The sequence below is a fragment of the Erinaceus europaeus genome, chromosome X (assembly GCF_950295315.1).
Source record: "Erinaceus europaeus chromosome X, mEriEur2.1, whole genome shotgun sequence".
NCBI classification, from domain to species: Eukaryota; Metazoa; Chordata; class Mammalia; order Eulipotyphla; family Erinaceidae; genus Erinaceus; species Erinaceus europaeus.
This window is the reverse complement of record NC_080185.1, coordinates 4,813,221-4,819,220: the sequence shown is the minus strand read 5'-3', so window position 1 is coordinate 4,819,220 and position 6,000 is coordinate 4,813,221. Positions and strand designations below refer to the sequence as shown.

At 44.9% G+C, this 6,000-nt stretch overlaps 1 protein-coding gene across 1 annotated transcript in view; it reads left to right on the top strand.

Moving 5' to 3' along the window:
• Positions 1-2,067: 2,067 nt before the first annotated feature.
• The window catches only part of GPR50 (G protein-coupled receptor 50), a 47,742-nt gene continuing 43,809 nt past the window's right edge, over positions 2,068-6,000 (top strand). The window contains exon 1 of the mRNA XM_007530490.2: positions 2,068-2,144. The gene's annotated coding sequence lies outside the window, so the exon portion shown is untranslated. The remainder of the gene's footprint in view (positions 2,145-6,000) is intronic.

Sequence of the window (6,000 nt, the reverse complement as noted above, 5' to 3'; positions counted from 1 at the left end):
CATACACCCCTAACACCAGACAGAGAAACCCCCAAAATCCTATTTTCTTGTGTCCTTTGATATCTTTGATTTACATCAAGTATTGTTTTTCTTTCTCTACCTCACCTTACTAGTTTAACCCCTATACTTCTCTTAAATACCTTTGGATAATTAACCTGCCTGCATCATGGAAACTAATTGTTTTGACCTTTATGTATCTGCATCAATTCTTGTCATACCAGCCACCTACCATAGGGGCAAGCTGACCTTTAAGAAACTTGTATTTTCTGACATATTTGAAAAATGTTCTTTGTTTAACTTTCTATATAAAGCCAAACCCACCTTCAAATAAATGAGTATTTGTACCAGAATACTCCCCGATGCCTCCTGTCTAGATCTCTGGGGCCCTTAGAGCCAGAAAGAGAGGGTCAGTGACTTGCCTCCTGGCTGGATCCTCTCCATGGGAGTGTCAGCAAACACACACATAAACACACACACACACACACACACACACACACACACACACACACACACACACCCCGAGTCCTTTGCTTTGGTTCAATATACCAAACAGTCTAAGATCTGCTTTGAATTTCCTCTTCTGTTCTTATTTTTCAACTTCTATCTATGCCTGAGCTCATACCATATTCACTCTTCCCTTTCAGTCTTATCTCACTTCACATGGTTTCTTCAAGCTCCATCCAAGATGAGGTGAAGAGGTGAATTCAACATTTTTCATAAATGAGTAGTAGTTTCTTGTGTTTATAGACCACAAATTGCTCAGACACTCATCAGTTGTTGGACACCTGGGTTGCTCCCGTGCTTTGGCTATTACAAATTGTGTTGCTATGAACATAGGTGCACACAGATCTCTTTGGATGGGTGTGTTTAGTTCCTTAGGATATCTCTCTTTTCTAAATCTTTTTTTAAAAAAATCTTTCTTTTATTTATTATTGGATAGAGACAGAGAGAAACTGAGAGGAGACGAGAGAGAGAGAGAGAAACCTGCAGACCTGCTCCACCTCTCATGAAGCTTTCCCTGCAGGTAGGGACCTGGGGCTTGAACCTGGGTACTTTTGCATTTTAATGTGAGTGCTTAACCAGGTGTACCATCTTCTGGCCGCCTTAAGATAAATCTCCAAGGTTATTGCAAGGTTATTGGGCAGGTACACTTCTAGCCTAGTGAGAATTCTCCAGACTGCAGACTTCTGTTTATATCCTCTCCCCACTTCTGGATGGGGTCTTTTTTGTTGTTGTTGCTGAGTTTGGTGAGCTCTTTATATATTAGTTATTGGCTTTTTTGTAGACCCTTTCTTATGCTGGATCTAGTTAGTTAATCCAGGCTTACCTGATGGTGCTGTCTTTGGTCTGGCCTGGGATGCCTGCAAGTAAATGTTAAGGCCCTTGAAAGAACTTCTATAACAGAGATGCCATTCAAGGTCTGGGACTGGAATCAGGTGGGATGCTTCCCTTAGAGACAGAACTGTTATTTGTTGTTGATGGTGAGTGAAACAAATAGAAGCCTAGAGCCCAGGACTATTAATGGATGCTAGAGTCTGGGCGCTCCAGCTCAAAAGCCAATGTCTGAGAGATTTATCAGAAAATAGCAGGTGTATTTTGGTCCAGGCTACCTGAGAAAAATATCAGACTGATGTCTCTAGAGCCATGTCACTCATGTCTTTCTCTCAGGATGGGGTTTTGGATTTTATAGAGAAGGAAAATGTAGGGGAATCTGAGAAAGTGGCAGTCATGCTGGTGAGATAGAGGGGGTCCAGCCACTAGCCTGTCTCTCTAGAAGCATTGTTCAGTAAGTTCAGACAAACCTGCTAAATTATGAAAAAGAAAATTTCAGGTTACATTCCTGTGCCTTGTTCGAATCTGTAGGTCTTTGTCCTGAGTGCCTGAGGAGCTCCATCCCCCTCTTCAAGGTCGTTTCTTGTCTGTTCTTTGCTTCCCATCTGCAGCTGACCACTGCCTTGGAAAACATTCCTTTTTAGTCATTGTAACAAAATGATGATAAGATGGGGTAGCCTGAAGTGAAGGCCATGGAGATGGTTACTATTGCAAAGTAAAACTGGTGTGGGGAAAGGGTGAAGTGAAGACCATAGCATGGTGGCTAGGCTGTAAGTGAAAATAAACTCTCTCCATCTCATCCACAGGATAAAGTAAGTGATGATGGTACCTGTCCACCCAAGGTGATGTTGTGACTTTGGAAGGGAGGGTAGATCTTTGATAAGGGCTATGCTATCTGTACCTTGGGGAGTAGGTATTGAGATTTGGTAGTTAAGTCTGTGGGGTTACCTGGGGCTGCCTTTGGCCTTAGTTCTGGTTGTATAGAGGTGGCATCTCGGGGAACCCTGGGAGATAACCCAGAATCTCCTTCTAATTTGTGTCCTGAGTATCGAGTGGCCCTGGGTGGTTGCTGTGATGAGACTTTCCCAAGAACGACTTAGAATCAGCTCATGTGGCAGACAGTATAGATCCTGCCACCCCTCACACTCGACCCATCCAAGGGCTGCCATTGGGTGAGTGACATGTTGACTGGGCTTTGCGGGTGGCCTGCTTACACTAGTTCACGGTAACTTGGTGACCCCGATGTTCTCAGATAACCATGGGCTAGAGATGCTACTGCTGTCCCTAATGATGGCATGGGTGACAGGCATCTGGAGGGTGATTTTGCTTAGTAGCCTGAATTATCTCTGGACAATCTGCCTATCTCCCCAGCTCCCTGGTACATGGTGAGCTTTGGGGTTGTCTCAATGCTGTTGACTTTAACGTCACGGAATCAGGGGCCTCAGTCAGGTCCAGTGTCTGTGAGAAGCTGGTTTTGGGGCCAGATCCTGGAGCTGCTGTCCTCTGTGACTGCATTTTCTGCAAGGTGACTGCTCTTCTGGTGAGTTTGGCCTGAGTGGAGGGCAGCATTCCTTAGCTCCTGGGTGCTGGGTAAGGTTAGAGTGCTCTGGGCAGTGGGTGGCAAGCCAGTGGGCTATAGTAACCCAGGCCTGGGGCAGAAGCCCTGGATAGTTCCTCCAGCTTCTCAGCCAAGCTGGGCTCCACAGGCACAGTCACTCACGCCTGGCCTGGAAATCCTCACTGGGTCCCATACTCTTTTATTCTGCCAACACCCCAGCTCTTCCCCATGTGCCTATTATTATTATTATTAATGTTAAGTGAGCTAAGTCAGAAGACAAAGACAAGTATGGGATGATCCCACTCATAAACAGAAGTTGAGGAAGAAGAACAGAAAGGGAAACAGTGCCACTGGCTTAGGCTGTCTAGCTCAAGAGGCCTTTTAACCCAAGCTCCACATAGTAGGGGTGCTCCAGCCATCTCAGGTTCTGAGCACCCCAATGACAAGTCGCCTTTCTGAGCTTGGGCTTTACTTGCCAAGTCCTAGGAGGTGGTGGATTGACACCCCCTGACTCCTAACGTTGGTTTGTGACTTGAAATCTTGTCCTGGACAAACAGCCCCTGCAGACTGCAAGCTCCTCCACCTCTGGCGGTGCAGCAGCACCCCCTGGTGGATAAATCGCCACATGATTCATCTCGAGCTGATCTGCGTTGAGGAACCATGTGCAGTCTGTGGCTGCCCCATCTGGCTTTTTGGGTCAATAGGGATGCTTGCCGCTGACTGCATGCCCTGGGGAGCTTTGTGAGCCCAGCTGAGGCAAGTGTGTGTGTGTGTGTGTGTCTGGAGGACGGGACTCGGTTCCGGCTATCTAACTCTCAGTTCCTGGTACCATAAGAAAAGCAGAACGGGTGGTGGTCCTGCCCCTTCTAGAAAGTTCTAAAGGGATAAGATGGAGAACTCTGCTTCATGCCTTGGGCACACACAACATCAGTGCAGCCTCTGAGCTTGTTTGCTATGCTTTCTAATGAAGTGTCACACACTAGGTGACTCAAGAGAACAAATGAGTGTCACCTCACAGCTCTGGAGGCACGAAGTGTAGAATGGAGGTGCTGACAGGCTTGTTCTGCTCTGGAGTCATGGGGTGGGGGTAATGTATTCTGGCTTTTTGCTTTGCTTCTGGTGGGTCACTGGCCATCCTTGGTGTTCTGTGACTTCCAGATGCAGCCTTTCAATCCTTCTTTCTTTCTTTCTTTCTTTCTTTCTTTCTTTCTTTCTTTCTTTCTTTCTTTCTTTCTTTCTATCTTTCGTCTCTTTCTTTCTTTTATTATTGTTGTAGTTATTATTGTTTTTACTGATGTTGTTGTTGGATAGGACAGAGAGAAATGGAGAGAGGAGGGGAAGACAGAGAGGGGGAGAGAAAGATAGACACCTGTAGACCTGCTTCACTGCCTGTGAAGCGACTCCCCTGCAGGTGAGGAGCCGGGGGCTCGAACCAGGATCCTTACACCGGTCCCTGCCCTTTGCGCCACGTGCGCTTAACCCGCTGTTCTACCTCTCAAATACCCAATCCCAATTTCTTTCTTTCTTTTTCCCCTAGAAGAATATATTTATTTTTCTTTGAAATCAGTTTATGTCTTTATTTATTTATTTATTTTTAATTTCTTTAGTGGTAAATTAATGTTTTACATTCGACAGCAAATACAATAGTTTGTACATGCATAACATTTCCCAGTTTTCCTTAGAGCAATACAACCCCCACTAGGTTCTCTGTCATCCTTTTTGGGCCTGTATTCTCCACCACCCCCACCCACTTCAGAGTCTTTTACTTTGGTGCAGTAAGACAACTCCAGTTCAGGTTCTATTTGTGTTTTCTTTTCTGATCTTGTTTTTCAATTTCTGTCTGAGAGTGAGCTCATCCTATATTCATACTTCTGTTTCGGACTTATTTCACTTAACATGAAGTTTTCAAGGTCCATCAAAGATTGGCTGAAAATGGTGAAGTCACCATTTTTTTTTATTTAAGAAAGGATTAATTAACAAAACCATAGGGTAGGAGGGGTACAACTCCACACAATTCCCACCACTCAATCTCCATATCCCACCCCCTCCCCTGATAGCTTTCCCATTCTCTAGCCCTCTGGGAGCATGGACCCAGGGTCATTGTGGGTTGCAGAAGGTAGAAGGTCTGGCTTCTGTAATTGCTTCCCCGCTGAACATGGGTGTTGACTGGTCAGTCCATACTCCCAGTCTGCCTCTCTCTTTCCCTAGTAGGGTGTGTCTCTAGGAAAGCTGAGCTCCAGGACACATTGGTGGGGTCTTCAATCCAGGGAAGCCTGCTCAGCATCCTGATGGCATCTGGAACCTGGTGACTGAAAAGAGAGTTAACATACGAAGCCAAACAAATTGTTAAGCAATCATGGACCCAAAGCTTGGAATAGTGGATAGGAAGTGTTACGGAGGTACTCACTGCAAACTCTAGTGTACTTCTGCTTTCAGGTATATATTTTGCAGTAGTTTACAGATACGTGTGAAGATATGCTCTCTCTCACAGAAACTGGTGTATCTCTAGGTTTTGGGACTTTGTTAGAAAGTGAACCAACTGAGATGAGATTAGAGTATACTATGAAAGGAAAGGTCTCACCCGAGTAATGAAGCCGAAGGGTTGTCATTCCACATGTGAAATCTCTGGACACAGTCTGAAGTGAAGCCTGTTGAGGTGGCAATCGTTGTGTTGGTTAGGTTGTGATTGGCAGATGCAATATTATTTGATATGGATTGGGAGAGGCATACGGGAAAGTGGGCCCTGTCCAAGGGTTCCAGGACTGGGGGAAGTAGGGGCTCTATAGTGGAGATGTGAGGTTCCTGCTGTCTTAGGGTTCAAAAAGACAATCGATAGTTAATGTTATCATCACATTATTTGGTAATTGGGTTAACTTTGAAAAGTCCTTTTGTTAGGGTTTGCTGTACAGTACCCAGTATCTTGTATATAGCTGTGCTATTGGATGCTTCTAATCTACTTGGTCTAGGCTTTTGAGAGAGTCTGCATATCAAATACACAGCCTATATATTAAAAAGATTCAGTTTTTGTTTTGAAAAACTTTGAGACATACAATTGATTTTCCCCCTCTCAAATTAATTAACTACTGATTTATATGTCTACATTTTGCTAG